Raw genomic sequence first — 11161 nt, 5'->3', positions numbered from 1 at the left:
CATCTCGCATCCAAGTGCCGATCAAAACCCAATGCTGCAAAGTCTACCATGTATCCTTTCCCAGCTCTAAACAGCAGCCCTTCTGAGACCCTTGATGGATCACTGGTCCAGTGTGCCCTTGTTAGTGCCATTATTGCCGGGATTGGCCAAGTCTACGCATTTCCTGACAGTGGATCTAAAGTAACACTAATTTCACGCCACCTAGTCAGCTCCTTGCCTCTCCTGTCCTGGACAAGAGTTCCCTTAGTCGTCGTCGGAGGAACATCAGTGGTGCAGTCTGCTTGAAGATTTCGGTTGGGCCCATTACTAGTTCGGTCGAAGCAGCTGCCTTTGACAATAATCCCGTACCACTTATCTTGGGTGAAGACTGGTTTCCTTCGAGCCACGCACAGTTAGTATTTCAACCATCCATGCCTACTGAAACTCCCCATTCCCCAACAAACAAAAGCGTACTGTGCCATGAACGACTGTTGCCTAGGATGTCAAATGCTGTTCTTCTCCAAGGGTCAGCTTTTGACCACTGTGTGCCTGGCCACAACAGCTCAGCAGGCTTACAATGATTGCCTCTTCCCGGACCAGACCAGCCCTTGTGGGCAGCATTGTCTTGCCAAGAAGATGTTTCAAACAATTGCAACAACCCCTCTGAATCCAAGCAAGATGCTTCCCCAACAGTTGAGGTTTGCATTGATCCATTCTTGCCCACCGCACGGATTGGTAGCCACTTGCAAGTGCCTCAGCAACAAGAAATTACAAGCCTCCTGTCAAAACATGCTGAAGTATTCGCTCGTGGAGAGGATCACTTGGGTCTGTACGAATGTGTGGAACATGCCATTGACCTTCTTCCTGATGCCGTGCCATACAGTCGATCCCCTTACCGCTATTCTGCTGCAGACCGTCGTTTCCTACAGGATCAAACAAGCAGACTTCTTCACCAAGGCATCATCTCCCAGCCTCAGGACCTTGGGCATTCCCTGCAGTGGTTGTTAACAGAGGTACTAAGAAGGGCCTTTGTGTTAACTATGTGCCTCTCAACAAGATGACGGTGACTGTTGTTCAGCCCCTTCTACATGCGGATGACATCATGGATGACATGGCTGGCTCGTTGTACTTTGCCTGCCTTGACCTCAAGTTTGCTTACTGGCAGGTTCGTGTCCGCGAAGAAGACAAAGCAAAACTGCTTTTATTACCAACCATGGCGCTTTCATGTGGACCCGAAGAATGCACCTGCCACTTTCCAGCATTCCATGCAATTCATTTTCACAAACTTGAAGCCACATTGCAAAAAGTGTGGTACGCGAGTATACTTAGATGATGTTCTGATCTTTGCGCCAGTTTTGAAGAGTTTGTTAGGTTACTATATGAGGTACTCTGCCTCCTCGGCATCAGTGGATTCAAAGTTTCATTCGACAAATGCAAGTTTGCCTTGGAGTCTATCAAGTTTCTTGGGTTCATTCTCAGTAAGAACGGCAAGCAACCTGACTCTGCCAAAGTGGATGCCATCCTAAGAATTCCCCAGCCTACAAACATCAAAGCAGTTTTGTCACGGCTCCAGACAGCAAACTTCTACCGCCGCTCCGTAAATGATTTCTCAAGGATTGCATCACCTCTGCAAAGTCTGATTCGGTCCGGAGAGTTTTTCTAGACAAGTTCCTGTGATGAAGCTTTCCAACGAATCCGCACAGCATTAACAGAAGCACCCGTGCTGGGCCATTTTGACCCAGATGCCCAAACGACTGTAACAACGGATGCCTCGGGAACAGCAGTTAGTGCCATGCTCTCCCAGAAACAATGTGGCAAAGAAATTGTCATTGAATATGCCAGTCGCGCACTCACCGCCGATGAGAAGTTACACAGTAATGTTTGGGAGTATGTTGGCGTGCATTGGGCAGTCACTATCAGGTTTCGCCACTACTTACTCGGCAAAATATTTTTACTGCTGACAACTGGACTGTTGCATGATTTACAGCTAACATGTCTTCACGTCGATTCACAGCTATGCTGATGGACCTTACTGAGTTCGAGTTTACTGTGCAGAATCATCCTGGTCGCCAAAACGTGGTTGCTGACATGCTATCCCGCTTATCAGCAGCAGTTTTCCACCAATAACAGCCACTAGCAGCTGCACAAGAAGCAGACAAAGAATGCCAGGATCTTCGTCGCTCTATGTCATCTACGGAATTGTCAGAACATGACATTGCCATTATTGACGACATCCTGCACCATACCGACGGAACTACAGGCACACAAACCATTGTAGTGCCAACAAACATGCGCCAAGCTGCACTGGAAGTGGTTCATGATGGTGGAGGCCATATTGATGTTGTCCCGACCCTGCCCAAAGTGAGAGAACGTAACTGGTGGCCGAACCTTGCAGCCTCAGTGACTCGCTACGTCACAGCCTGCCAGATCTGCCAAAGAAGCAACCGCCCCGTGTCTAAAAGTGTTGGCGAAATAGGCTTAATGCAAATCTCAGACGTTCCTTTTGCCTTATTGGTCACTGATCACATTACAATGCTAGCCGCTTCTGGAAAGAAGCATATTTTAAATGTTATTGACTTCGCCACACGCTTCATTGTTCCAGCAGCTGTGGCTTCAACGTCGACTAAGAGGTCGTAGCACATCTGCAGTCGGTGTTATTTCGGTTTGGTTGTCCTGACGATTGCATGTGTGAGCATGGTGCAGCCTTCGAATCTCACCAGTTTAAGCAGTTCTTGCGCATGCATGATGTAGAGATTCACTACTCGGTCGCATACCGCGCAGCCAGCAATCGACTTGTCGAAAGAAGCAATGGAACTTTAGTTTCCGTCCTTCGGAAACTGTGCCCGAACGACCCTGCCTCTTGGCACAGCAAACTTGAAGAAGCTGCATTTGACATCAACTCAAGCTACAGTGCCGGTAGCCACTTTTCTCCATTCGAACTACTTTACAGGTACGTCGCTAAGCTTCCATATCAACGTCACCGTCCCGCTGCGACCAAGACACTTCAAGACCGCCTCCTTATGTTACCACAGAACCGGACTGTCGCAGCAGGCAATACCGAAGAAGCACAAGCAAAACGAAAGACATCATATGATCAGTCTCATATGGATCACTCATTTCTAGTCGGCCGTATGGGTACGCCGCCAAGAACCCGTAGTAGATGGTCCTGGAAAGCTAGCTCCTAAATTCAAAGGAATTTACCCGATCACCGCCAGAAGACTTCTGTGACATTTGTGGCCCCCCGCATCACTGGAAAAGGACTCCTGGATCGACCCTATGAAAGAGTGGTGCACGTCTCTCAACTAAAGCACTATGTTCCACCATATGTCGAGCCCTACATCGTCCAGAGCCAGACCTCAACGCGTGACCCTTATAGTTCTCCTAGTGGTAGTGGAAATGACATGTTCCCACCAGCATTGTGTACTAATCATAAAATCCCACCTCAAGTACCTTCATCGAGACCGCGCTGTCAACATCGGCCACCCGAGCGCTTGAAAGAATACTCCCTCTCCCAGTGAGCGCCTCACGGCACATTTCGTTGCTTGACAAAAGAGACTTGGTCTAACTGAGAGGGGCCGGATGTGAGTGACTCACCACTGGCGCTACCTACCGGTTACAGCTCCACCGAGGCCAAGCGGCCAAGCCTAGTGTGGTGTGTGTGTGTGTGTGTGTGTGTGTGCGAGTGTAAGTTGAGCGCGTGCTTCGGCGCGGAGACGTGAAGCTGAGTAGTGGGGCACCATGCCTCGCTAATAAAGTTTGTCTCCATGACCTGAGCCCTGTTCAATGCCGGACGCATCGCCCAACTTCCGCCCAGCCTTTTCTCAGCCTTATGTGCTCGCCCATGCCCTCACACCAGAACGGGCTGACACCCCTGCATACCCGTGAGCTCTCTCTTTAATGTCTTGTATTACCTCACACCGCGAGCAGCGTTTTCGGTCAATTATCTCAAAAATTTGCATTTATTGAGCCCTAGAAGGACAGTCCAAAGAATTTGCAGAGTGAATTCCACCGTAAAGGCAGCATCTGACATTTTGATGTGAACATAAATTCGACTTATGGGCATCGCCTCATTTACAACATCAAAAAAAGGACTTACAACCATCAGCAGTATGGCCATAACGTCAGCAATTGTTGCACTGCAGAGGCTTTGATGGAAGGGAATCTAGACGGAATATCAAAGGTAACGCTTTAATCTCTGATGGGCAGTCAGTGCCCGCAAAAGTAACGATTACCGGTTCTTTTGGCACTCGAACGTTAGTTGCCTCCTGCCTGCAGTGATAGTCAGCAACAACACCTGCCGCGGAGAGAAGTTCAAGGGTTTCTTCTTGATTCAAGAAGGTATATACACCTCGGAAGGGACCTTTTCTGCAGGCCAGGTGTGAAGGAATGAAACTGCTTACTGGTTGAGATGCAAACGAAGAGCAGTTTAGTAGGTTCTTTACGCATGCCAGGTTTGGTGAACGGCGCAGAATCCCGCCGCTACCAAATTGACGTACCTCAGTTATTCCTTCGCAGAAGGAAGTGGCTTCCTGAAGAGCAGCTCGAACAGCCCCTGGATTGTTGATTTTAATTGTGCCACCACCCTTAGGAACGAGCGCCACAAGGATGCTGCTGACGCCGGACCTCTGAAAAGCTTCCAAGGGTAGATCGTTAGACAGAAGGGAAGTTGACCAAGGTGAGTCCCCTTGGCGGAGAGACTACGTTGACGTTACCTTAAATTACCAATCTCACCACGTGCTTTAGCTACATAAAACAAAAGATGCAAAGTAGCAATGGGGAAAAACAAAATCAGGAAAATGACTGAACAAGCGCACGAGTCTATTAAAGAATCTTATATTGCGAGTAATGAAGTCGCGCCCTTGAGAGATACTCCCTCGTCCTTTAAACACACACACACGCACACGCACGCGCACACACGCGCACACACGCGCACACACGCGCGCGCACACACACACACACACACACACACACACACACACACACACACACACACACACACACACACACACACACACACACACACACACACACACACACACACACACACACACACACACACACACACACACACACACACACACACACACACACACACACACACACACACACACACACACACACACACACACACACACAAGTTAACGACGTGCCCGGCAAGGAGCAAGAGCCAACTCCAGCGCCGTTAGTTCATGCGACGGACACCGGGGATACCTCTCCAGGCGGAGCTATGAAACTGAGTTTGTTCTAGTAGTAACGTTGGTCGAGGGTCCCTCTTACCTCACAGTATTTGCACTGATCATTGTCCCTAAGGTCTGCTAGTGCGTGAAACGCCCAGAACGGCGTGAATCGCCTGATGACGTCATCACTAGTCGTGACGTCACCATGTGATGCCTTCATAGTCACACTCATTTCAAGGCATGATATACTACACCACAGATGACGTCATCATTTATTTCAAGGTGCGACATACTACACTACTGATGCGTCTGTATCGTGACGAGAAGCTACTAAGAGACCGAGGCGACTACATAGTGGCAGGAACAAGAACTCGAATGGTTTATTTGCAGGCCGTTTTATACAAGCCTTGGGTAGGGCTGTAGGTGGCTCTGCGATAGTAAGATAGTACAGTGCATCTCTGATACATTCTCTGAGGGGTAATGAAAATGAAAAAGAGTTAGGCTACTTGAATAAAACGAGCGTCGCTATAAGTCGTTGCAGTGGCTTGACTGTACCTGTTGACCTTCTTGCAACAGGCGTCGGCCTAGGATCAGATGGTGGTGTATGGTCCACTGTACTTGCGGGTGCTGCGTTGCCGGCGGCGGACTGTTGCTGGGGTGAGCAAGTATTCCGTAACGGCGATTGAGCAGCAGAGCTGTTTGAAGCGGACGTGCTGGGGGCCCCTAGCTCGCGATCGAGCGAGGCACAGTCATCTTCTTCGTCACTGGTGTCCGGTGCACATTTCTCGCGAGCATTGAAGTTATTGGATTGGAATTGGATTGAATTGGTAAAACGTTTATTCGGGGCCTGCAGTAGAACGCGCGCTCGCGCGCGCGCGCTCCGGACGGGGCCTACGTCGTCCTCTGGGCACCGGCCGCGCGGCCTGGGTCCCCGCTCGCCGTGGCCGGCTCGTTGGTTCCCTGCCGGGCCAGCGCCTTGATGACCTGCTGGACGGCCCAGAATTGCTCCTCTTGATTGTCGCTCCCGGCGGCTGCTTCCAGTCGCGGCGGGATCCTCCCAGACTTAGCTTCTTCCTGGTACTTGGTACAATTCCACAGCATGTGTGCGAAGCCGGCCGTCTCCGTTCGGCAGACTCTGCATTTGTCTATCGGGTGCGTCTCGGGATACATTCTATGCATCAGCGACGGACTGGGGAGTGAGCCCGTCTGTAGCTGTCTGAATAAAACGGCTTGCTCTCGACTGAGCCCCGAGCAAGGGGGTGGAAGAGTTCTGCGAGCTAGGCGGAACACCTTGGTTATTTCGTTGTAGTCGGTCATTCGGTCTTTGGGGCTGAACCACAGCGGCCAGTCGACCGAGGCGCGTTCCGTAAGCGCGCGCGCCTCGACATGTGCCGTCTCGTTGTGGTCGGCGATGTGGTCTGACGCCTCGCCCGCGTGCGCCGGGAACCACTTGATTCTCACTTGTCTGCTACCATCGTCGTTTTTGGTTGCCTGCAGTATGCGCACAGCTTCTTTCGCTATCCTGTCTTTGGCGTAATTTCTCACCTCCTGCCTCGAGTCGCATAGCACTGTGTGGCAGTCGCGGTTGGCGATGGCCAGGGCGATGGCCACCTCCTCTTGCTCTGCCTTGGTGCATATCGTGCTGGCGGTCGTGCAAACGGTGCCGGTCGCGTCGACGACGATCGTCGTGAACCCGTGTATCTTGGCATACTCAGCCGTGTCAGCGTAGCATGCGTGTGTGTCGGCCGCGTGCTGGTCTATCAGCGCCTTGGCTCTCGCTGCTCTCCTTCCTTCGTTATACTTCGGGTGCATGTTCTTCGGTACCGAGTCCACTCCGATGTTGCGCCTGATCTCATCGGGAACGGGGAGCTGCGTCTGCTCCCTGCCTTGATATCCAATTCCCAGGTTGTCCAGGATTTTCCGGCCAGCCTTGGTCGTAGACAGTCTTTGGAGCTGTGCGGCACGTTGGGCCTCCGCTATCTCCTCCAGCGTGTTGTGCACCCCTAGCTGCAGGAGGCGTTTGGTGCTCGTTGTTTCGAACAGTCCCAGTGCCGTCTTGTAGGCTCTGCGGATGAGTATATCTATCTTGTTTCTCTCACTCTTGTTCCACTTGTGGTAGGCCGCCACGTACGCTACGTGACATATGACGAACGAGTGGATCAGTCTGATCAGGCTCTCTTCCCTCATTCCACTTTTCTTGTTCGTGACTCGTTTGAGTAGTCTCGTGGCGTTCGCCGCTTTCGCAGTGAGCCGAGTGATGGTCTCGCCGTTTCTGCCGTGCGTCTCGATCGTCATCCCCAATACTCTGATCTTGTTGACTCTTGGGATCGCGTTTCCCTCTCTGGTCTTGACTTTGATTGCCTCGTACTCTCTCGGGCTGCTCTTGGGTTTGCGGTGCTTGACGGGCGGGTAGACGAGGAGCTCCGACTTGCTCGGCGAGCATCTGAGCCCCGTTCCGTCGAGTTGGTCTTCGATCGCATCAACGGCCGCCTGTAGGGTTGATTCGATGTGGGCATCGCTGCTCCCTTCCACCCACAGCGTTATGTCGTCCGCGTATATCGTATGTCGGACTTCCTTGATGTTCCTGAGCCTTTCGGCCACTCCTATCATCACGAAATTGAAAAGCACCGGCGAGATGACCGATCGCTGAGGTGTGCCTGTGCTTCCCAGCATCTTCTTCTGTGCTTGGAGGTCCCCCGCTCTGAGCTCGGCCGTTCTGTCCGGGGGGAAGTCTTTGATGTAATTGTATGATCTCTCTCCCATGTTGAGTTTCGAGACTTGGGATAGCATCGCTGAGTGCTTCACCTTGTCGAAGGCGCTCTGCAGGTCGAGTACCAGTACTGCTTTGTTGTCGCCAGTGTTGCCGTCGATGATCTGGTGCTTGAGTTGTATCATGGCGTCTTGGGTACTTAGATGCTGCCTGAAGCCAATGATCGTTTCCGGGTAGAGATCTTCTTTCTCGAGGTATTCTTGTTACCTGTTGAGCAGGACGTGCTCCAACATCTTGCCCACGCAAGATGTGAGCGATATGGAGGGAAAACAATTAATTTGTCAAAAGGCAGATGCAGACGGTCCGCTCTAGATGGCCTCCAGTCCATGGTTGGCGGCGACCTCAGCGGCCCACTCGGTGACCAAGGTTTGAATGCCCGGGTTCGAGACCACAACAGCCTCCCATCTCTCAAGAGAAGGAATTTATACTAGATCCTCCGGTAGAGGCTCTTCTTTGCATTGCCACAGTATGTTATCACACGTGGCTGTTTCGCCACAGAACCTGCACGCGGGGTTAAAGTCATCCGGGTACATTTTTGCTAATATATAAGGGTTAAGAAAGGATCTCGTCTGGAGTCTCCTCAAACCGGTCTCGTGTGCCTTATCCAACGTTTTGTCAGTAATGACTTGTTTTCATCTGTAATGACTTGTTTTCATCTGTAATGACTTGTTTTATCTTGAAAAGATGCCAGCCCCTCCTTGAAGTAATCCATGGATACGAACGACCCACCGACTCGGTTGACGAAACGTTCGCGAGTTTAAAGAAGATGCCTTCTGTTGCGCCTAACATCCGACGAACTTCAATTTGGACCATGTATAAGGAGCCGCAGTGGTGTTGATCTGTTTGACTATGTCTTCTCCCCGAGCCTCACAATTGATCCTTTATTCAAAGATGGTAGGGGCTTACCGCCACTTTCCTGATGGCGCTCCATTACTTCGGTTTTCGATGTCGAACCAAAATCTGGAAGGTTAGTTCTGAGACGCCGGCCCTAAGTTTTCCTGGCGATCGGCCGTCCTCCTAGGGTGTACAGCGGTAGGCCACGAGCCCTAACCAGAAGTACGTATTCACTTATTTTTCATGATTCACTTCACAACCTGTACGCCCTTCTGTGCCAATGCGTTGGATTGCGGATAATGGGGACTTGATGCGGCGTGAGTGAAGTTATATTTTCTGGCGAATACAACAAATTCGTGGCTTGGAAATTATGGCCCACTGTCTGTGCACACCTAAAGCGGTACGCCGTACCGTGCGCATGACGCTGAGTGCTACAATTGCACTCCTTGCTGTGGTGTCCCGAAGGTCTCCTACTTCTGGGAAGTTTGAAAGTGCATCATATGCTACATAGCATGAAGTTCCACCAAAATAAAAAAAAAATATCCACACCAACTCGGTACCATGCGCACTTAGGGACAGGGCGTATGAGTAATTGTTCTTGCGGTTGCTTGTAAGAAAATATTCAGCAGGCAGGGCAACTCTGGATCTGTACAGTGATGTAGTTACTACTCAGACCAGGCCAAACAACCAGGCGGTGTGCCCTTTCTTTGCATTTCTGCAGCCCTAGTAGCCTCGCATGAATTCTTGCTAGAATTTCCCGGCGCATTCTTTTTTGGTATGCCCACTTTTTATCTTTTAGTAGTACATCCTTCACCACGGAAAGCTCAGATGAAAAGGGCTTTATTATCCCTTGCAGCCTCTCACCGGTTGACAACCTGTTAATGACTTCCCGGAGGTACTCGTCCCATGAAGTTTCATCTGCCAGCTTTTGGAGTGTTGCGTACGTGCCCATGTGCCCCAAGATAGCTACTGCGTGTACCTCCACGTCATCCGGGGCATCAGAACGCTCGCCTTGCTGAAGTGGAGATGATTGTGACAATGTTTCTGCCAAGATGAGATGCCTACCGGGATTGTACGGTAACTTAAAGTCCTCCTTGAGCAGTTTAAAAAAATAGTTGGAATCGAGGCGCCATGCTACAAATTCGTTTTGCAGATATGGACAGCAGAATTTTATGATCCGCATCGATGAAAATTGTTTGTACATAAACGAAGTTCTGAAATTTATCACAGCCAAAGGAAAGGCTGAGCGCTTCCTTTTCAATCTGCACATACCATTGTTCAGCTTGAGTCAGCATATTCCATCGGTCGCCACAGGTGGTTGGGACACTGCAAAAGTGCTGCACCCACGCCGTCTTTTGATGCATCGCAGGTGCTCTTAGATTGCTTTTGGGGATCAAAATTGCTAGAGCAGGCGTCGGGCTTAGAATATGTGACACACTTTTACACTCTCTCATGCGGTTTTCAGTCCACTCGAATACTGAGCGAGATTTGATAAGCACTTCCAGTGATGCCATTCTTTCAGACAGGCGCGGCACCTATTTGCCAAAATAGGTCAGCCCACAGAGCTTGCGCTGGACTTCACGTTTGCTTTTTGGCACGGGCATTTCAACCAAACTTTTGACGAGCTTTGGGTTCGGTGAGATGACTTTGTAATCATGTCACCTAGGAGGTGCGCTTCAGTAACGCTGAACTTGCATTTTTCTGCGTTGAATGTTTACCAGATTTTTCAGCCGCTTTCATCACTGTCACTAGACTTTCATCATGTTATTTTCAGGTAGGCCCCCACATTAAAATATCGTTAATGTACACGTGTACACCGGGAAGGTCCTCGAAGGCTTCACTCATTCGCTTCCGAAAAACTTCGGGCGCTGATGAGATGCCGAGTCACATGCAGAGATAGCGGCACTTTCCGAACGGGGTAGAAAATGTGCAAATTTTGGATGTCTTCCCGTCTAGGTATCTAGTGAAAACCAGAATTTGCATTCAAATAGCCGAAGTAGACAGCCCCGGCCAGTTCACCTTCCTTGTCGTCGCACTTTGGGAGCTGGTAATGCTGTCTTTCTATGGGCTCGTTTATCTTCCTTGGGTCCATCCAAACCCTTAGGTTATCATCTTCATTCTTAACCAAAACCTAAGGGCTTACCCAATATGTGGGACCATCCTCCTCGACGATGATGCCCGAACGCTCCATTCTCCTCAGCTCCTCTCGCAGAGGCTCTCGCAAGGACAGGGTGACTCACCGTGCTGGTTGGACGACGAGCCTCGCACCTGGTTGCATGACCATGCTGCACTGACTGACTGAAAACCTTTACAGCAGGGAGGAAGCTTGAGTTAACCAAGGCCACCTCTCGCAATCACTAGGTGGGCTCTTCATTACTAGAGCCCATTGGCGACCGCCGAG

This window comes from Amblyomma maculatum, chromosome 4, assembly GCF_055883805.1.
Source record: "Amblyomma maculatum isolate TAMU_Amacu chromosome 4, ASM5588380v1, whole genome shotgun sequence".
Lineage (NCBI taxonomy): Eukaryota > Metazoa > Arthropoda > Arachnida > Ixodida > Ixodidae > Amblyomma > Amblyomma maculatum.
Note: the sequence above shows the minus strand (reverse complement) of the source record.